At 45.1% G+C, this 23,402-nt stretch overlaps 1 pseudogene; it reads right to left on the bottom strand.

Annotated features, from left to right (window-relative positions):
- The window catches only part of LOC141157737 (meiotic recombination protein DMC1/LIM15 homolog), a 195,143-nt pseudogene that overhangs the window by 2,481 nt on the left and 169,260 nt on the right, over window positions 1-23,402 (bottom strand).

Genomic DNA, 23,402 nt, shown 5'->3' with positions numbered 1-23,402 from the left:
TGCATGCACCACACTCACCCCATTTCCGGGGGACAGATCAACGGTACTCCCACCAGATAGATGTGCAGGTACGACAGCTTCTGTCCCTGGCTGGAGTGGGGAGGGGGGAGGAACATCCTAGTGGTGTAGGAGCAGAGAGGGGAGGGACTCTGGGCAGAGGTAGGAGCCCATTGGTTGCTCGTCACCTGGGCTCGGGTGTCAGAGGGAGTATATAAGGTGGGCACCATCTTAGGACAGGGTCTGTTCTGTGCAGAGAGGAGCTCAGCCAGAGAGGGCTGATAGGGAGCTGTGGCTCAGTCTGGGCCCAGCTCCAGAGTCAGGCCTGGAGTGGAGGCCTGAAGCTGAGAGAGGGAGAGAGAGAGAAGTCAGAGGAAGAAGGAACAGAAACACCAGGAAAGGCCCAGAGACGCAAGAGAGAGGGAACCCTGAGATCCCACGAAATAACGGGTGAAGGGTTGGCAGAACAGGGTGCCGGATCCCAAACTGGTGGAGGCCAATTATCCTTAGCCAGGAACCGGAGGTCGTGGACAAGTTTTGGCGCGACCCCTCGCCATATCTACCAGGAAGGCATACCATATAGGGTCAGGGAAACCGGGAAAGGTTTCACCACCAGAAGGCCCGAGGGAGCTGGACAAAGGTGGATCCCTGGTGGGGACGGCCAGTAGAAAGGAAGAGAGGGGAGCTCAGGACCACGCTCTGGAACTGCCTGGTAGTTGGCCGAGTCCCGGACCTGGTGGACGCAGCACGGCTCGGGTGGTCCTAGCTGTACACAAGGGACCTGATAAAGAACTGTGAGTAAAGCTGTGAAAACTGCAATTGCACGTCTCTGAGCTTCCTTGTCACACCACCACTACTACTACCATCTTTTCCTGCTTCATCAGCTGCCCTGAGGCTATACCCCTCCCGTTGGGGGTTATACCATCCACGCTGCACATCCGTACCACCGGCCTCAGCGGACTGCCCTGCAGCGGCGGCTTCATAGCCGCATTCAACGGGTGGCGTAGTCGGACACTAATACCATCATACCAATAACTGCCACTTAGTTTGACCACCCTGGGCACGGACCGGGTCACCGCCACACGAAGACTACTACCCCCATCGGATCCGGCTCCGGGTATTCCCCGCACGCACGCGCGCCGCACTACAGCACTGGCCCAGGGGGCGCGTCAAAGGCATATCAAAGCAATAAGCTATCACTTTTGTTATATTGGAAACAACCTTTATGGGCTATGCCTCGGGCATACAGCGAGTCCAATGTGCAATAACATATGTGCTCTATATGGTGAAGGATATTCTCATCTTGAGGGGGATGAAACATGCCATTTTTTCCTGACCGGGGTGTACAGAATCTCATAGAATCTGCCAAATGTTACTAATTTCAGATTAGTTTAAATAGACTGTCTGCTTAAGACATTATTGTTTAAAAGGTTGCCACGCACCAGTGGTATCCAATTGTACAAAGGATCTGACAAAGAATATGGTTCCCATATGTAATCAGATGTGAGTGGATGCTTAGGCTAAGTTTCCCACAGTGAGAATTTGTTGCGCTATTTTCACACACAAAAATGCAGCACATTACAGAAACAGCAAAGTGGATGTGTTTTATGCAAATCTCATGCCCGCTGTGCTGATATTTAACACTGTAGAAATGAACCTGTGGTGTGTTTTTGAATTCCGTAGCATGTTCATTTCAATTGCGGTAAATATATGTTTTAACTGCTGTTTTAACCCGTAAAGTTGAATGAGATGCAGAAAATCCACAGATAAAAATTGCATATTTGCTTTTAGTGCATTTCTGCAGTAGAAACGCAGTAAAAACACATTTAATCCGCACATGAAAAATATAGCACTCGTATGAGAAGACGTGACATCTAAATGAGCCCTTGGACAACCCCTATTCATATGCTCCATTAGAGCACATAGATGGAAAAAAAGCAATGTGGACATCTTTGTCATCACCTGTCATAAATTTTACCAATACGCAGCTCGCCTCTTCCTTTTCTTAAGCTGATTCTTGTTGTTGAAGCATGTGCAAGTATATGGCCTCCAATGGGCTTATTGGGATCTGCTTGAAAGCTAGAGAAAAAGAGGTTTTTGAAAACTAAATATAAACAATCATCTTATATATTAAACCATTATTATGTATATTACCATTTCAAACCGTGATCATGGTCTTTATAGTGTTTGTGATGGTGTGATATGGTGTGTGGGGTATCATTCTGTCTATGTTAATATTTTTATTGAATTTCGGAGTGTTGTCTTGTTGCTCTGTATCATTCTGTGTATTCCCTCTAAGGTGACTACACAGCATTTAATCTTAATTATCCAGACGTCTAAAGACTGTTGTCTTATGAGTTTTAAAAGTTTACTCTTGATACTTTTGAATGGCTGCTGTTTGCATCTTATATCAGCTCCTACAGGGTATTGTCTGCTATCTTTGCAAAACAGGGACGTAGGATCATTGAACAATCGATGTTTGATATGTTGATTGACCATTGTATGGGACCCTGTGGCTTGTTGACCTGCAGAGCAGAGGAGGACAAACTATGCAGGTTGATTAAATATTCAAACAATGAGAGGTGAGCTCCTGCCATCTCCCCCCCTGACCTGTGGATGATGACTTGAAACACAAATGTGGGCATGAAGAGGAATTTTCTATCCTTCTGGGGAGAGAAACCAGCAAGATAGGTCCTTTGTGGGACGCTGATGTGAAGGCCAGCACTCCGGAGAGACTTGGAGAAACCCGGATTGCCCTGGAAATACTGCTGGAGGAGTCTATATGGAAACGTATCTAGACTATTTCATCCTCCGTCTGGTGGATTGCTTGACTCTTATCCCCCGGGGCATTTATCCCATTACTGGACTGTATCCATGTTCCTGGAGTATTTTACCCTCTGTGTGGTGGATTGTTCATGGCCCTTTCGGTTTGCATGTAATAAAGGTTCTTGCCACTGTTCACTCATCTCTGGCTCTGCTGATTGTGTGATACCGGATAGGACCCAGTGACAACTTGTATAATATTTCATAGGATATCATGCACATATTGTACATAGCATGGGGGTGACAACGGATTAGACGCAGAAGATTCCAAAAGATCTAAGAGGAATAAAGAACCAAAACTAAAAATCTAGTGACATCTTTTCCAAAGAAATCATTGGACCATGTATCAAGCATGTATCCAGTGTCGTAGCTATAGTCTGATGGGCCCCGGTGCAAAATTTGGACCGGCCCCCTGCCCCCATCCTGGTATAGATGTCTCTTATCCTTGGCACCATCATGATATACTGAATATCCCCCATCCTGGTACATATGTTCCCCGTTCTGCCGCTGTTCTTTAATGTAGAGAAGAAAATAAACCATTATACTGTACTCACCAGGGGCGTACATAGAAGTCATGTGGCTCCATAGAAGAAGTATAAACGCAGTCTCCATAGTTCTCTATATAATATACTGCACAGGTCATAGTCCTCCATAAAGTATAATGCACAGCTCATAGTCATCCATAAAGTATAATGCACCCCCATAGTCAACAATAGTAGTATAATGCACCCCCATAGACATCAGCAGTAGTATAATGCACCCCCATAGACATCCATAGTAGTATAATGCACCCCATAGACACATCCATGGTAGTATAATGCACCCCATAGACACATCCATAGTAGTATAATGCACCCCACAGACATCCATAGTAGTATAATGCACCACATAGACATGCATAGTAGTATAACACACCCCCAGAGACATCCATAGTAGTATAATGCACCCCATAGACATCTTTAGCAGTATAATGCACCCCCATATAGATCCATAGTAGTCTAATGCACCCCATAGACATCCATAGTAGTATAATGCATCCCATAGGCATCGACTGTAGTATAATGCACCCCATAGACATCTATAGCAGCATAATGCACCCCCATAGACATCCATAGTAGTCTAATGCACTCCACAGACATCTATAGTAGTATAATGCATCCCATAGGCATCAACTGTAGTATAATGCACCCCCATAGACATCAATATTAGTATAATGTAGCCCATAAACATCTATAGTTTTATAATGCAATCCCATAGACATCCATAGTAGTATAATGCACCCCCACAGACATCCATAGTAGTATAATGCACCCACATAGACATCCATAGTAGTATAATGCACCCTATACACATCCATAGTAGTATAATGCACCCCATAGACATCCATAGTAGTATAATGCACCCCATAGACATCTATAGTAGTATAATGCACCCCCATATACATACATAGTAGTATAATGCACCCCATAGACATTCATAGTAGTATAATGCACCCCCACAGACATTCATAGTAGTATAATGCACCCACATAGACATCCATAGTAGTATAATGCACCCTATACACATCCATAGTAGTATAATGCACCCCATAGACATCCATAGTAGTATAATGCACCCCATAGACATCTATAGTAGTATAATGCACCCCCATATACATACATAGTAGTATAATGCACCCCATAGACATTCATAGTAGTATAATGCACCCCCACAGACATCCATAGTAGTATAATGCACCCACATAGACATCCATAGTAGTATAGGACGCACATCCAGCTGAAGCTTTTGCTGGCGTTTGCGGGCCTTGGCCCTCACCTGCCAGGCCCGGTCGCAGCGGCGACCGCAGTCATTACGCCCCTCCATGTATCTCATTATTATTCCTGGAACAGCCACTTTATCTTTTACACATACAACTGATGGACAATCAGAGAATTTGTTCATTGCATTTGATGTAATGGGCACAGCCCATAATGTAATGTATGCATCTCATACATTTGCAAATAGTTATGAGTATCTGGAGGAATATATACAATGTGGAAAATTTATGAAGCGTTTTACACCAAATTTTTGCACAAAAAAATTGCAACTTTATCTCATTTTACAATGCTCCCACCACTATTCAAAGTGAGTGTGGTTATTTAAGTATATGGACATGCTGCCCACTTTTCCCCTTGAAGTTTCAATGTTGTGAAATGTCTTATATGGTGTAATGTGAGATGTCATGTAAAATGTAATAAGTATTAATGATAAGTAATGTGAATTATGATGTGTGTTAGATATTTGTAGTTTGACAATCGGAACAGTTAGAGTTAATGTTTGTGACTAACCCAGAATGGGAGGGACTATCTGGGAAGACAGTGGAGAACTTCCTAACAGAGAGTTAGATAGGGCCTGGAGTGAACAGAGCCGCATTCAGGGGTGACCCTAAATGAGAGGAGACTGAAGAGAAGGGATAGCGAGATCCGAATGACAAGAGACTAAGAGACAGAGTAGCCTTCCAGAGACGATTCCTAGGAGAGGAAGCCTAGCCACGAGACCCCGAGCTTATAATGCTGGAAGGTAACGGGCCTAAGCAGGACTTAGTATGTGGGACTAGTGAAGGGTTCCCAGCAGGAGTTTCAGGGCACCAGTAGTGGAAAGAGGATGCGGAACCGCAGAACAAGTAGATGACACTTGTTGATCAGGACTGTAGTGTCGAAGCTGAGTTGTGAAGTAGGGAAAAACAGTCGACATAGAGATACTGAGGAAGTAAACTGTGGAAAATGCTTCAAGTTGCAAAGGAAACGTTCATACGGCTTTGTACCTGCTGTCCCTTGTATATAATCATCATCAAGTTGTTGCTCAGTAAACAGTTTATTTTTTAATGGTGGTCTCCCTCACTGAATTGTGAAACATCTTGTACTGGTAAACCAGCAACATAGGTCACATGCGGCCTGAACGGAAGTAATGTCCACACAGCACAAGTCCACACACCCCACCAGGACCTCCACTTTCATGTAATGTGCCAGGGTGCCACAGACAAGTGCTCTGCCCACAGCTGCCGCCCTTCAGCACGTTAAAAATATCTATGCAAATGAGAGCTTAGCCAAATGTATGAATTGTGATTTTCTAAAAATTTTAAAAGAAAAGTGTCAAACTCACTCCAGTAATGGGGTGGCATAAACACAGGAGTGACATTTGTAGACAAAAGTTTTAATATCTTAAGATGTTCCACATTCATAAAACATAGTATGACATTGATAAATTTTGTTCAAATGCAGCCATAAACAATACTAACTTAAAAAAAAACTTATGATAAATACCCCCAAAAATGTTTACATACTTGCACAGTTTATTGTGCTGAAATATACTATATAGGCAAAAGTATTGGAACACACCTCTTAAATAATAAATTCAGGGTTTTCATTCAGTCCCATTGTCACAAGTTTCTTTAGGCCTCTTTCAAACATCAGTGCTTTTTCTAGTTTGCAAAGCAGTTTGAGTTTCATCAGTGTTTGGTCATTGTCAGGGTAGGTTCACATGAGCGTATTTTCGGTCTGAGTACTGTCTGTGTTAAAATGAACGGTACATGGATAGCACTATGGCCAAATGTTATTCAATTGGCTGCTCAGATGAGCGTTTTTTTTTCACTGACAAAATTTGTACATGAAAAAAATCACAGCATGCACTAGATTATTTCTTAGGCCGGAGACGCAAGCGGGATATGCTCCTGCTCGGCTGCAAGTGGGATCCGACAGTCCGTGCTCGGTGCTTCAATCCTCTCGCATGAGAAGATCGCAGCACAGCCGCGGAGGAGACGGAAAAATTAATTTCTCCACCTCCTCCATTGCCGGCATCTGCAGGAATCGCACTGCACTCGGGTGATATCTAAGTGCAGTGCGATGTTTCACATGCATCCATAGGCTTAATGGGTGTGTGTGATCCGATTCACGGATGCAATAGCAGCATGCTGCGATTGTTTTTGCATGCCGTATTCTGCATTAATTGAATGTCTCTTATTATGCTTTAGGGTCTGGAGAGATCCCCAGGGCATAGTAAACGTAAGATGTAGATGTCGCACATCATAAGCTTATAACATGCGTGTGCAGATATCTGCTTTGCCAAGTCGGGGCTGGAAGTCACGGTTTAGAATGCAGGTCCTAAAGTCGCAGTGTACGTCGTGACATTACGACATGCACTCTGGACAGGGACTTCTGGCTGCGACTAGGTCAAGGACATCCTCACGCATGCGCAGTGTCATACCAGGCCTTGTCAAAACCAGAAATCTCGGCCTAGCGTGAAGATGCCTGGGGTTTCAGCACACATCGGTGGTAAGAAAATGCACCAAGGACCATACGGGTATGAGCAAGTAGTAGAGGTGGCCGGCAAGGTGAGCATTGTTTAATTTATTGTTTGTAACCTTATTCCAGCCCACTCCAGTTCAGTAAAATGGCGGTCATCAGACTGAATTTTGCTTAGTTTGCAAAGAGGGAATTACAAAAAATCCACATTCTGGAAAATACGGATTTTTGTAAAATTCAAGTAGAACTCAATTCCACTCAAAAAAATTAGCCCAACTCTGAACCACACCATGGCTTTTGAAAGGTATGAAACACAGATAGAACACAAGACGTGATTTATGAATATCTGAGTGAGGCCTTACAAATATTTGTGAAATAATGGGTCATCCTAAAGCCCTCACTTGAACTCGATAGTACTTTAATAGGATGCCACAATTGCAACAAAATTACCCCTGTTGCTGTGGCGATACGTATAAAATACTGGTCCCCATATGGTATTATACAGATGTACTGTATATATACCCTGCATGCTTTTTTCTGTTTTCAGATTGGAACACACTATGTAGTAACTTCATAATGTTCAGTATATTTATAGGTTTATGATAATTAGGGTTACATCCATCCAATATGCATGTCTTACGGGTTTACATTTACCAATTTGGCTCTCTTCACAAACAGAAATTATACTTCTTGGACTCCCTGACAAAGCCCTTTTGCCTAGCCAACCAGTACTCCTATTTTGCACTGATGACGGTAAATACCCTGACATTGAGTCTTTTCAGTCAAATTGAGGTTATAATTATATATTTTATGCTGCTCTTTCCACTTTTGATTTGTGGATGGAGAAGTTTTTAAAAAGTTGCAATTCTCACTCAAGTGGAGGAATTGAGTAAAAATTGGAGAAAGAGCAAATTTGGTGCAAATAAAGGATAAACAGCCACACGCAAAGATGATTTAAAAAACATTGCCTTTTTTGCCATATCTGAAATCCTTGGACATGACAGGTGTAAAGGTGTTGTCTGGTTATATCATATTGATGACCTATCGGAAGGATAGGTCATAAATATGATATCGGTGGTGGCTGATACCTGGGGCTCCCACCGATAGGTTATTTGCTGTGTTGGCTGCCAGATGTAAGCACATGGAACAGAGCAACAAAGTGCAGCTCCAATCAATGTGTAGCAGCTGATGCTGGGTCTTTTGAATAGAACCTCCTCTGCAATACCTGGCAGTGGACTCTTAATCTTGATGAATATGTCCAGCAGCATTATTACATGTGTTTAATTCATGTGGCCACTAGAGCAAATAACAGCTGATCAGTGGGAATGCCATGTGATATGATGTCCAATAGGAAAGCTGGACGACAATAGCGCAAAATAGGGTCTTACAAGGATAGAGAATGGGAGAACAGTAGATGCAGAGATGTGCTCACCAAGGAAGGTTGTGGGTCCACAACACCATAAAAAGTTCAGAAAACTACTGCTGCAGATCCAAGGAAGCATTCAGAGAGAAGGATAAAAAGGAGAATAGATCTTTTCTGCTCCGAAGACACCAATATTGGTTTCCAAAAATGATGAAGAAAGGAATCCAAGAGGCAACGTGTAGAGAATTGTGTTTTTTAATTATCAACGCATTTCAAAGTTCACAGACTTCTTCATCAGGACAAACCACATTGCCTACTGGATTCCTTTCTTCATCATTTTTGGAAACCAATATTGGTGTCTCCATTTTATTTTTCTCCCTGAATGTGACATGATGTGATATAGATCATATCAAAGTGATGTGACCGTAAAATTTGTGATTTCTACCATTCAAACTTGAATTGTAACTTACGTCATTGTGGCCCCTGGATCAGCAGTCATCTGATTTGTAATAAATACAGCAACATTGTACTCTAAAGAAATAAATGGCACAATTAGAAAAGTTATTTCATTGTAGAATCAAATTGGATTTGTTCTCATGTACATAACAAAATATATGCACGGAAGCTGTAAAGCAGTGCTTTAACCCCTTAACGACCGCCGATACAAATTAAAACAGCGGCCGCTTAGGGGCCTTATTCCCTCATTGCCGTTTTAAAACGGCAATCGGGAATAGGTCTATAGCGCCCCCCAGAGTCCAAAAATCTCCAGGGTCTCAGCTACCTGGGGAGAACATGATCAGGGCCATATTTTCCAGTCCCCGATCACGTGATCGCTGTTATTCAATGAAAAACGGCGATCAAGTAAAAAAAAAAAGTGTGCCAGCTATTAAAATAATTTCTCTCTCTTCTGACATGATATACATGTCAGAGGAGAGAGAAATGATGTCCCCAAACCCCTCCCCGCTACCTCCGCCATTCCCTGGGTCCTGCTGATCCATCCCCTGGCCCTCCGTCTCCTTTTCCAGAAAAAAGATGACGATACCTGTCGGCCGTCACATGGCAACAGGAGGAATTTTTCCTATTGGTTCCATTTGATCACTGTGATGGACCCTATCCTTGTGGGTGCAGTTTCCAAAATAGGGTCAATTGTGGGAGGCTTCTGCTGTTTGGGCGCCTCAGAGGCCCTGCAAATGTGACATGTCACCCGCAATTTATTTCAGCTAATTTGTGCTCCAAAATTCAAATATTGCTCCTTCCGATCTGAGCCCTACTGTTTGTCTAAACAGAACTTTTTGACTGCAGGTGCATCTCACTAAATTAGAACATCATCAAAAAGTTAATTTATTTCAGTTCTTCAATACAAAAAGTGAAACTCATATATTATATAGAGTTATTACAAACAGAGTGATCTATTTCAAGTGTTCATTTGTGTTAATGTTGATGATTATGGCTTACAGCCAATGAAAACACAAAAGTCATTAACTCAGTAAATTAGATTAACAAAAAACACCTGCAAAGGCTTCCTAAGCATTTAAAAAGGTCCCTTAGTCTGTTTCAATAGGCTCCACAATCATGGAGAAGACTGCTGACTTGACAGATGTCCAGAAGGCAGTCATTGACACTAAGTAAATGCAAAGTAAATTTTGCATTTCATTTGGAAATCAAGGTCCCAGAGTCTGGAGGAAGAGTGGAGAGGCCACAATCAAAGCTGCTTGAGGTCTACTGTGAAGTTTCCACAATCAGTGATGTTTTGGGGAGCCATGTCATCTGCTGGTGTAGGTCCACTGTGTTTTATCAAGACCAGAGTCGGTGCAGCCGTCTACCAGGAAATTTTAGAGCACTTCATGCTTCTCCCTGCCGACAAGCTTTTGGAGATGGAAATGTCATTCTCCAGCAAGACTTGGCACCTGTCCACACTGCCAAAAGTACCAATACCTGGTTTAAAAACAACAGTATCACTGTGCTTGATTGGCCAGCAAACTTGCCTGACCTTAACCCCATAGAGAGTCTATGGGGTATTGTCAAGAAGAAGATGAGAGACACCAGACCCAACAATGCAGACGAGCTGAAGGCTGCTATGAAAGCAACCCGGGCTTCCAAAACACCTCAGCAGTGCCACAGGCTGATCGACTCCATGCCACGCCGCATTGCTGCAGTAATTGATGCAAAAGGAGCCCTGACCAAGTATTGAGTGCATTTACTGAACATACATTTCAGTAGGCCAACATTTCAGATTTTAAAAACATTTTTCAAACTGTTATAAAGTATTCTAATTTACTGAGATAATGACTTTTGTGTTTTCATTGGCTGTAAGCCATAATCATCAACATTAATACAAATGAACACTTGAAATAGATCACTCTGTTTGTAATGACTATATAATATGAGTTTCACTTTTTGTATTGAAGAACTGAAATAAATTAACTTTTTGACGATATTCTAATTTAGTGAGATGCACCTGTACATATGGGGTATCGCCACGCTCATAAGAAAATTGGTAACTAACTGTAGGGTCCATTTTTTGGTGTTACCTCTTGCAAAAGTGAGAAATTTTGGGCTAAAGCAAGATTGTTGTGAAAAAAATTAACTTTTTCAATATGATCACCTAATGTTATCAAATTCTGTGTCGTACCTGTAGGTTAAAAATTCTCACTATACCCCTAGATAAAATGCTTGAGGGTGTAGTTTCCAAAATGGGATCAGTTATCTGGGGATTTCTGCTGTTTAGGCACCTTAGGAGCCCTGCAAATTCGACATGGTGCCCACCATCACTTTCAGCCAAATTTGTGTTCCAAAATTCAAATATTGCTCCTTCCACTCCGAGCTCTGCCGTTTGTCCAAACAGAACTTTTTGACTACATGTGTGGAATCGACGCATTCGTAAGAAAGTGGGTAACAAACTGTAGGGTCTACTTTTTGGTGTTACCTCTTGCAAAAGTGAGAAATTTGGGGCTAAAGCAAGATTTTAGTGGTAAAATTTAATTGAATTTTTTTTTTCACTTTGTATTAATTTCTGTGTAGCAACTGAAGGGTTAAAAAATTTCCTGACAACAGTTTTAAAGTATTTGAGGGGTGCGGTTTTTAAAATGGTATCACTTTGGGGGAATTTCCAATATGTAGGCCCCCTCAAAGTCCACTTTCCCAGTGGGTCATGGCACCTAAAAATCATGGCAGTAAAATCTGCACTAAATTATGGCACTCATTCCCTTCTTAGTTTTGTACTGTGCCTCAAATTCCCGATTACATGTAAGGTATTCGCATACTCAGGAGAAATTGCACAACAAACTGAGATGTCCATTTTTTCCTATTAGCACTTATAAAAATTAAAAATTTGGGGCTAAAACAGTTCAGCGGTAAAAATGTAATTTTTCATCTTTCACCACCCAATGATATAAATTTCTGTGAGGCACATGTGGTGTCAACATGCTCACTGCACCCCCTAGATGAATTCATTGAGAGATGTAGTTTGTAAAATGACATCAATTATGGAGTGTTTCCGCTGTTCTGACACCTCAGGGGCTCTGTCAATGTGACATGGCACCCTCAAACCATTCCAGCAACATCTGAACTCCAACATGGCGCTTCTTCCCTTCTGGGCTTTGCACTGTGCCTCAAAAGTAGTTTTCCTCCACATATGAGGTATCGGTGTACTCAGGAGAGTGTAATCTAAGTGTAATGCGATTATCTCCCATGCGAGAATCGGATCACAGGGGTGGAGAAGATGGAGAACGTAATTTCTCCATCCTCTCCATTGTTTGTGGCCACGGATGTAGGACTGTACTTGGATGACATCTGAGTGCACTGCCCCACAGTATAACATTGGTCCAAGTAATAAAACATCGGCTAGCACTCGGCCGTGTTATACGTTCATGTGAGCGAGCCCTTAACCAGAGTTTAAAAAAGCATAGGAAAAATCGTCCATTTTTCATCCATATTGTCATCCATATGCCCTCTCTGTGTCCGTTTTTTATGTACGTGTGCCAATTTTAGCTTGGATAGCACATGTTTATATAATATTCTTGTCTGCATGAGACCTTGAACGGACAGCACAGAATGACTGTTCAAACTAAGTCCCGCCGCTCGGTGCATTACGGCGGGGCTAATCATTTAAATACTTGTACACCTTCCATCTGCTTGTTTTTCCCTGTATCTGCCCCTGTATGTCCCCCTCTTCTTTGATTGACAGCTCAGTCTTCATAGAGCCAAAGAAGACCAGCCTATAGATGAAAACCAAACAGGTGAGAAGGTGTATTTAAATGATTGGCCCCGCCGTGAAGCACTGAGAGCCTGTACTTGGTTTGAACAGTCATTCGGTGCTGACAGAATCGCTTTAAAGAATGGGCTGCAGAATAAGCTGTTACAGGTGCCACATGAAAATAAAGTTGCGGCCAAATGTTTAAGACTGACAAATTCTGGTGTTTTTAGATCTTTTAGTTGGATATTTCTATGGTTACTGACGTACAATTATCAGCATTTTATACATTTTTTACTTTTATTGACAAATACATCAAGTTTATGCAAACGCATAAAATTTACAGGGTTGATCGTTATTTTTAAAGATATCTGCCCTTCACTCTGGTAGCTGGATATCATTTTCTGGGCCAAATCCTGACTGATGACAGCCCATTTTTGTCTAATCAGTGCTTTATCACGATTTTGGTGTTTTTGTTTGTCCACCCATTTTTTGCTTGACCACAGCCCAACTCAACGTGATTGAGATCTGGGAAGTTTCCTGGTCAATTATCCAAAATTTCAATGTTTTGTTCACCAAGCCACATAGTTATCAATTTTGCCTTGTGACATGATACCACCATATGTATGAGTATTTGCTTATAAATCCTGTATACAAAAGCAGACAGTATTTGGCAAGGTGCTTGTTGAAGTGATTGCTGTCTTTTAAATTAACAAAATGTTATTAATTTAGGAAACTCACCTTCTGAAATTTTCTGAAGCCTAGACAGCATCTGAGCTAGTTTCTGCTGTCTTCAGCCAACTCTCCACGCCCACTAAAATCCACTCGGAAGAGAGCCATTATTGAATCAATAATCTGAAATCAAGATCAGAAATTGATCATAGCCTGAACATTACTGACAAAGTTAGCATAGCCTTTAAATAAGTTAAAAATAACTTCTTTTTATTTTCAAAAACTAGAAGTTAAATATTCAAAACATAGGATTTCACTTCTACAGTCTGTGAAGTGTCAAAAAAAAAATGCATACTGTAAAAAATGGCAATGCATGGTCTCAAATTAATATATATTGTAACAGAAAAATGGTGAAAATGTGAGCGGTGGATATAGAAATTGCTTAATAGTCTGACATGGCTGAAAATTCGTTGCCATTTATTTTGCATTATGAGCATTCAATCTGTTGAAGGATTCAGTTAAATTCTGTCTTTTACCTTTTTAGTGTATACTTTACCATTGTAAGTAAACTGTGCACTAGAGCCCAGCAGTGTAAAATAGGGCCGAGAGAAAAAAAAATACGCCTTACGTTATAGGCGCATTGCGCATGCGGGGGATATGCAGACTTAGACTGCACATCACAGGGCCCTGTGACATGCACGGGATGGCAGAGGAAGGGGGAATATGTAAATTAAGTAGGTAGGTGGGGATTTCTTGGCGTCTCCAAGTAAGTATGCAGGGAATTCTTGGCGTCCCCCGGATGCCAAGCATAGGAAAACAAATTTCATAAAAAGATATTTCAAAACAAGCAGACCTCTAATATGGGCCATACAGGTATGTATAGATGTCACGGGTGTATCAGAAGTGACAGACAGTCGCCCTGCAGTTGCAGTACCTCCCTCTTGCTAATTAGCTCCTGGCCTGGGTGTATATATACCTGGTGTGTCTGAGAGGGAGGTGTCGGCTATATTCATTTCTACTTGTGAGGTTTTGGCAGGAGCAGTGCTTCGTCCTCTCTGAAGCTTGAGTCCGTGTGCACATTTGGAGTCGTATAAAGCTAAGCAATCCCCACTGTTTGTCTACCCTTGTTTTCTATAGTGTTTAGCTGAGATCGACTAGTGCTCATCTCCTCCCATCCCTAGCCTTAGCCATAAGCCAGGGAAAGACAGGGCGAGGCATGTGTGCAGCAATTGCTGTAGAGGCAATATAGGGATGGTAGTTGAGACAAGGTGACACTAGACTAGACTAGGAGGTCTCCACTTCCCCCTTTCCCTAGTGTCTGGGCTCCCTTTCCCTCTTCCCTCAGTGTTGCACTAAGTCTTTCCCACACCTGGCGTGACAATAGATTTACATTTCTATCACCTGTATGCCCATATTAGAGGTCCGATAGGTCCCAGGGGGTGACAGATTCCCTTTAACAATGATGAATAGGGGCCTAAGTGCATGCCTCTTAGACTAGTCCAGCTAATTATAATATCTAGCACCACAATAATAATAAAGTGATTTTCTGATTGTGCTAAGAACTTGCCTAAACATTGGGGTCGCTAGAAATTAGTGTGAAATGACAAATGCAGCTCTGTAATCAGTAAATAGGGGTAAATCCTGCTGCCATATTCGCTTTAACGGGAATCTGTCAGAGCAGCATGATGTAGAGGCAGAGACCCTGATTGTAACGATGCGTCACTTATTGGGTTGCATGGTGCAATTTTGCTAAAATCACAGTTTTATCTGCTGCAGATCTACCAGTTACCTGAATGCTGAGCTCTGTATAATCCGCTCACACCACTGATTGGCAGCTTTCCGTGTAAACTGTGCATAGGCAGAAAGCTAGCAATCAGTGGTAGGGCGGGGTTATACAGAGATCCTGAATATGGCGGACTACATGACAGCAAGTTTACTAGTCCTCTAGTGATAAAATCACTGTTATCTGTAGAAGATTATCAAAACTACGGCAAGCAGCCATGTAAGGGACACATCGCTGGAAACGGTCTTTGGCTCGCTCTATTGTACATTTTGCTGCTCTCAGGTGTGGTGTCAAAAATCTGGTGACATATTCGCTTTAAAGTCAATGAAAATTAATTTTTTCAACCAAAACGGACATTCCTCAGGAAAATACGGAAGAACGAACTATTGTTTTAACCAACCAAACAAAGAGTATCATCATTTGAAATGAAGTCAGTTCTGTTTATTAGCCCATGGCCCCACTATCAGTAATTGGTCAGTATTTTTTCTCAGGAGTGGGAGCCAAAACCAGGTGAGGAACAATCAGAGAAAAGGTATGACAGAAACAAGTCACCAATTCTGCATTTATCACCCACTCCTGGTTTTGGCTCCCACTCCTGAGAAAAAATACTGACCGAATACTGACCAAATAGTCTTAGGCTGAAAGTTGGAAGAAGATCTTTTGTTCAATGAAAGATCAATCATTCATAAAAGACCTTTTGTTGAAAGAATATTTTCAGAAATAATTTTTGTTTTGTGCCCATTGTCACTGAACATATATATATATGGCCAAGTTGAATGGGCAATATGGACTAAGATGTATATGGCACTGTCGGTATTACAACAGTTTGTTAAACAACAGTTCAACCAACAGCATACTTTAATCTCTGCATGAATGGCTTAGGGATCGCTGACACCACTGTCTGAGCGCGATCCAACAAAACATCAGGTTGCACTCGGACCAATGTTAGTCTATGAGGCCGCACACAGGTCCAATTTTTTGCTTGGTCCGAGGAAAAAAATTGCAGCTTGTCCAAGTTTGAAGCGATATTTGGATCACACTTGGCGCTGCAAGGCAATGAGTGCATGGAAACCATCAGACTACACTGAAATGATATCTGATTCGGATGCAGTCCGATTATGGAAAAAACAAGCAAAAAGAAGGTGTACAAAGACAAGGATAACCTGACTAAAATATATATTTATTTATTAAATGACACACAAGCCAGAACAAAGACATATTAAAAATACTTAAAAAAAAGCACAAATGGCCATAACATTTGGCTTACTGATCATTGGTACCTTATGTACCATCTTACAGACGGGTGGATTAGACTTCAACACTATAGTGTTGTGGTCCGTTATACTGTTATTAATTAACAAACAAAGCAGCACACTGGGAAGCTAAGTATACAAACATGAAATATAAGAAATATGAATAGCATTACTGCTTTGGGAAAATAGAAATAAGTGAGAAATCTTAGTGCATAAATTGGCCAATTCATGTGTACCTGGTAGCCACGGTAAGGCGTTTCTCAAAAATACCAGGACCCTATCAATGTAAACTCATCTCTAAGTGACTATGTCTGCTTGTGTGCGGGATAATAAGATCCTGCTGCAATTAAAATCGCCTGTGACATAGAAGCGGAGTGCTCAGTCAAAGTTTATACATAGAAACAGAAAAAACTGACGGCACTTCCAAAACAAGAAATAGGTGTGAACAGGTGTTGTTTTTTGCTTTGTTATACTGTTATGGCCATTTTTACTTTTTAAGTGTTTTTTAATATGTCTTTGTTTTGGCCTTGGGTGTCATTTAATAAATAAATATATATTTTAGTCAGGTGATCCTTGTCTTTGCATACCTTCTTTTTCTTTGCTTTTTCCATGTTCTGCACTGGGTATGTGATAAGTAGATCCCGACTTTATTTATGGTGGTGCCCTCTACCTTTCCTTGTTATGGATGCAGTCCGATTTCCGAGCACTGATAATGGAGAGGATGGAGAAATTTTGTTCTCCATCTTCTGTGGCACCCCAGGGGTCTGGTTGCCACAGTGATAAAAATATCACGTCTGAGAGCAAGTGGGAGGTTCCCTGGTCAGGAGCCCTTGAACATGCAACACCTCCTGTCCCAGACCAGATAGGGGAGGAATCTGCCATATATAAACTGGATCTGGGGCGGGGGTAGAGGAGAAAGTGAAGTTCCAGAGAGAGTAGAGAGTGAAATTGCAGACACAGGGAAAGCAACAGCTAGGAACTCTGTAGGAGCAGGAGCTGAGTGCCAGGGACTGGAAGCAGATATAGCTCGTCCTGGCTGAAGACACTACTACCGGACAACGGAGTCCGAGGCTGTGAGGATCTCTAAGTCCAGCAGCAGAAACCAGCTGGCAGGGGATTCCAGGTCCTCTGGCCATAGAAGCCCGGAGGCTCAGTCACGAGCAAGGGACCAGCACCGCCATCGAGGAGCGGAGGATATCAGAAGGCCCCAAGTCACCAGCCATACGGGTGAGCACTACACGGTACGCTCAGGGACGTGGGCTACTTCCACTCGCTTACAGCAAGGTAGCCAGGAAGAGTGCAGACAGACGGGGAGGCCTACAACTCCACCTGGCCAGGGGAACTCCTGTTTGTTCACAGACTGACCCGGCCTCTTATGCTAGCCAGTACTCCCGGGAGGGTCCGCCTTATCATCATCAGTAAAGACCCTGTACTGCACTGCAAAGACTCTGAGTCGTTCCAGCTACACCCGTGCACCATCACTCCCGTCATCCACACTCACTGCCCTGAGGCTATACTCCTCCCGTGGTGAGTTGTCCCATTCTCTGCTGCACACACAACACCAGCCTCAGCGGTCTGCCTCGCAGCGGCGGTACACCCTGACCGCAATTCACGGGTGGCGTAGTCGGACATTAACCTAAAACATATAAAAGACTGCCACTGGTTTGACCGGGTCGCCGCCACGGAGACTACAGCCCCTAGAGACCCAGCTCCGGGTAACCCCCATGCGTGCACACACGGCCCAGGGGGCGCGTCAACTTTGGCGTAGTCGGCAGGATTTTGTGCCCGCAACCACCGGGTACTGCGTGCCTTCAAAAGACTGTCATACCTGCCGTGGTGAAGTTTCCAGCCATCCGCAGCCGTTTTCCCGCCATCCGCAGTCGTTTTCCCGCCATTAGGCGCCATCTTCGGGATGCCGCGCGGGAAGAAGAGGGGCATGGACAACGAAAGCGCGCGAGAGCTGAAGCCCCGCCTTACGCACGGACGCTGCGCAAGGTCCTGGAAGGAGCACAGCGGACGCCGACGTCATCAGCACGCGACGCAAGGTCCTCAACCCCGACGATCACTTGCGGAGCCGCGGCCGACGGAGGAAGAGCAACAAGAGGTAGGCCACGGTTAACTAGGGGGGCGGAAGATACCAGGAATGGAGGGAGCTCCCACCGCCAGCGCGGCTGCTGCCGCAGTGATGCCGTTCACGATGCCATATATCCCCGGAGCGGCATGGCTACCCCAGTACTCAGGGGAGTCACACACCCTAAGTGACTTTAAGGAAAGGCTAAACAGCCTCTTCCAAGTATACCCCCTGACAGAAGAGCAAAAAGTGAGCATCTTGGTGGGCCAGTTAATCGGAGCAGCCCAAAGGGAGGTTAAGTCCTGGCCACCACGGGAGAAGGGGACTGTCAGAGAAATACTGGCCCGTCTAAAGGACACTTTTGATACCCGCACCTCAGCAGAGTTTAAACTAAGATTTTACGGGTGCAAGCAACGGGCACAAGAAAGTATAAGGGACTATGCTTTGAACTTGCAGGAGGCCCTGAGAGTCATTAAGCAGGCAGACCCTGACAGCGTGCGGAATGAAGATAAGCTGTTGACTGAACAATTCATAGAGGGTCTACTGTCCAATGCCCACCAAACCCAGTTGCGGGCAATGGCCCTACAGGACCCTGATTTAGATTTTGCACAGTTCAAGGACAGAGCCATCCGGGTGCTCCGAGAACCGGCACCGGGTGGCACTGTAACCCAAAGGCGCCCCGCTATCACTTATCCCAAGGAGGCAGCGCCCTTGTCTGCAGGGCCTGTGGGAGCTGATGCGCAGGCTTTGGACAACAACCCGGCTACAGACCTGCACCATCAGGTCCAAGAGCTAACCAAAAGCGTTGCCGCGCTAACCAGAAATGTGCAGTCTTTACAGGTCTCTCCTCCAGGAAAGATCCAGCTGGCATCCGGACCGGAGGACGTCCCGTGGTGCCGACAGAGGAGGATCCCATCGTCCAGAGGAAGACCCAGCGACCAATACAACGAGGACGGGCAACCCATCAGCCGCCGCTGCAATCAACCAGGACATATGGCAAGGTACTGTCATTTAAACGGGCACAACCTGGGGCAGAGGGCCAACCCCCATGTATAAGATCATCAGGCCCATCGAACTGGCGTGATAAATACGTAGGGGGACGTCCAGTCTTGCCTGTGGTACTGGATGGCATTCTTATGATTGCCCTACTAGACACCGGGTCACAGGTGACTACCATCCCTTATGTGCTCTTTAAGCGGTACTGGAATGACTCGGACATAACCCGCTACCCAGATGACGACCTGAGTATCATCGCCAGCAATGGTCAGCCCGTGCCGCAGGTGGGATTCAAAGAGGTGACCATTAAAATCGGTAAAGTTGAACTGGCGGCACAAGGACTGATTATTGTGGACATTGACCGTCGTGAGAGTCACCCTAAAATAAGCTTGGGTACTAACGTGATTGAAAATTGTCTTGCAGAGATAATTCTCATTTTACAGCAGGTTGCCATGAACGTCAGTTCCAGCCAGCAGCGTGTCCTACAAAAGGAGATCCGGGCGTTGATGAAACGGCAACAGGTGGAACTATCTGGTGGTGAGATTGGTAGCATGAGAATGTGTGACCCGTTCCTTATTGCCATGCCCCCGAAAAGTGAGATGATGATATGGTGCCGGGCAGCTATTGGTCTAAGAGGTAGAGACTACCAAGCAATGGTCGAACCCGTCTACTTGGACAGTAGGCCCACCATTTTGACAGCACGGGGGGTGCTCGATGTACGCCATGGGGGGGTGCCTGTCCGCATCTTAAATATCGGGGAGAGAGAAGTATACCTGCCCCGGTATGCCACGCTAGCCAAATTGTTCACCATAAACCAAAATTCTGTAAAGGCCGTAGAACTCTTACCTCCGTCTCAATCAGAGGAAGGTAACGGCTCTAAGAAACATATGGAGGACTGGTGTCAGCAGCTGCATTTGGGTACTGACTCCACTCCATCACACCAAAAACAGGGAGTCTACCGGGTGGTTCAGGAGTACAAAAGAGTCTTTAGTAAACACCTGCTAGACTTCGGGCGAGTAAAGGGGGTAGAACATCACATCCCCACAGGAGACCATCCACCCATAAAAGAAAGATACCGACCTGTACCCCCTGCACACTATCAGCATGCAAAGGGGATGTTGCGAGACATGAAGGAGGCTGGGGTAATCAGGGACAGCTGTAGCCCATGGGCAGCTCCACTAGTTCTAGTGAAAAAGAAAGACAACACCATGAGAATGTGTGTAGACTACAGAAAGGTCAACCGAATCACACACAAAGATGCGTACCCGTTACCTAGGATAGAAGAATCTTTAGCTGCATTAAAATCTGCTAACTTCTTCTCCACTTTGGATCTTACTAGCGGGTACTGGCAGGTTCCTGTAGCAGAGGCGGACAAGGAGAAGACCGCGTTTACCACCCCGATGGGTCTCAGTGAATTCAACTGTATGCCGTTCGGGCTCTCCAACGCACCGGGGACCTTCCAGCGGTTGATGGAATGCTGTCTGGGACACCGGAATTTCGAGGCGGTCCTGTTATACCTGGATGATGTCATCGTTTATTCCAAGACCTACGAGGACCATCTGAAACACCTGGCAGAAGTGTTTGACGTCCTGGCAAGCTACGGCCTAAAGGTGAAACCCTACAAGTCTCATCTACTGAAACCAAAAGTACAGTATCTGGGACACGTGGTGAGTGCTGACGGAGTGGCTCCCGACCCCGATAAGATCACTGTGATTAAGGACTGGCCAAGACCCTCCAGCGTAAAGGAAGTGCGGCAGTTCCTCGGGTTGGTAGGCTACTACCGAAGATTCATTCCCGGTTTCACCAGAATGGCAGCTCCTATGCAGGACCTCCTGATAGGCCAGTCCAGGAAGGCCAAAACCCAGAAGCCACCCTTCAGGTGGGAAAAGCTGGAAGAGGAGTCCTTCCGCCAGCTGAAGATGGCCCTCACGGGGGATGAAGTCCTGGCGTACCCTGACTACGGCCAACCCTTTATCCTCCACATGGACGCAAGCAACATCGGGCTAGGAGCCATACTGTCCCAGATTCAGCAGGGGAGAGAACGGGTAATCGCTTACGCCAGCCGGAAACTAAGGCCCACAGAAAGGAACCCTGAGAATTATAGCTCCTTCAAGCTAGAGTTCCTGGCAGTGGTGTGGGCAGTGACCGAACGTTTCAAGCATTACCTTGCCTCTTCCAAGTTCACCGTGTACACGGATAACAACCCGTTGACACACCTGGACACTGCAAAACTTGGTGCCCTGGAGCAGAGATAGATGGCCCGCCTGTCCAACTATGAATTCACCATCAAATACCGGGCGGGACGCTCAAATGCCAACGCGGATGTCCTGTCCAGGATGCCAAACTTACTGGACAGAGGAGAAGATCTAGAAGAACTAGAAGAGATCGAACTCCCGGCGTTCCACCGTCATGGGATTACCCAGTATTCCCACCGTGTAAGGGACAGGCACTCTGCTACGTTCAATCCCTTACCCCACTACGGCTGGGCGGAGACGCAAGACAGTGACCCCGCAGTCCGTCTGGTGAAGGAAATGCTGACACAGGCTGATGCCCGCCTTGACCCAGACGCTCCGGAGGAGACCAAGCAACTGTGGAAAGCGAAAAGTAAGCTGTTTCTTTACAAAGAGAAGCTGTGCCAGAGAGTGGTCAACTCCCGAACACATGAGCTGACCTAGCAGGTAGTTGTCCCGAGACGAGACGCGGCTATGGTTCTGGAGGCATACCACGACGGGGCAGGGCACTTCGGATGGAAGAAGCTGGAGTTCCTGTTGCGTGGACGGTTCTTCTAGGTAGGCATGAGAGGAGCCATCGAGAGATGGTGCAGAGACTGTGGCCCGTGCAACCTAAAAAGGAAGGACCGTGCCAGCCAGAAGACTCCTCTGCAGCCCAACATCACCAGGCAGCCTCTGGAGCTGGTAGCTCTGGACCATGTGAAACTGGCTCCGAGCAGATCTGGGTACATCTACGCCCTCACCATCGTAGATCACTACTCCCGGTTCCTGGTGGTGGTCCCTGTCAAAGACTTGACAGCTCAAACAGCAGCCAGAGCCTTCCAGCTGCACTTCTGCCATCCACACGGGTATCCGGAGCAAGTGTTGACGGACCAAGGACCAGCCTTCGAAGCGGAGGTCTTCCAGGAGTTCTGCAACCTGTATGGCTGCAGGAAGATAAGAACAACGCCCTATCACCCTCAGATCAACGGACTATGTGAAAAAATGAACCAGGTGGTGATAGACTTGCTAAAAACGTTGCCCCTGGAAGAACGTAATCTGTGGCCTGGGAAACTGCCTGATCTGGTGGACCTGTATAACCACATCCCAGTAAGTTCCACCAACTGTACCCTGGCTTACCTAATGAGAGCAAGACCTGGTAAGCTGCCTATTGACCTGGATATGGGAGTCCTGACACCAGAGGACACCTCGCCAGAGGCAGACTGGGATACAGAACGGCAGCAGTAGTACCGGAAAGTTCAAGAGAGCGTCGAGCGAAGTCTGTATCAAGCAAGAGAAAGGCAAGAGAAGACTTATAACCAGCATGCTCCCGCTGTTCCCCTGGTACCTGGAGAGCAGGTCTTGAAGAGAAAGAGGCGGCTCCATAAGTTGGATGATCAGTGGGAGAAAGAACCGTACACCGTACTGCCTTCACGCCATGAGAATCCAAAAATCTGTATAATCAGTAAGGATGGAGGAGAAACCACGGCCATTGTCTCCAGAGACCACCTGAAAAAGTGTCCCGAGCAGTTGCAAAGCACTGATGAAGATTAAGAGAACTCTCAACCCGCAGAGGAAAGGGAAGAAATGATCAGTACCGTACTCGGAGACTTTCCCCGATCCTGGACTCAGATCAACAGCTCAGTCGTGGTACCTGTCCTCACCTTTCTCCAGCCAGCCCCTCAAGGGCCTACAGAAGAACAGGGAGTGTCGGAAGAGCAGCCGGCCCAGGAGGCAGAAGAATCCATACCAGCAGCTCAGG

Source organism: Phyllobates terribilis, unplaced genomic scaffold (genome assembly GCF_046119375.1).
Source record: "Phyllobates terribilis strain yellow unplaced genomic scaffold, ASM4611937v1 Scaffold_8__6_contigs__length_399053987, whole genome shotgun sequence".
In the NCBI taxonomy this organism is placed as follows: Eukaryota; Metazoa; Chordata; class Amphibia; order Anura; family Dendrobatidae; genus Phyllobates; species Phyllobates terribilis.
Note: the sequence above shows the minus strand (reverse complement) of the source record. Positions and strands in the feature narration are given on the sequence as shown.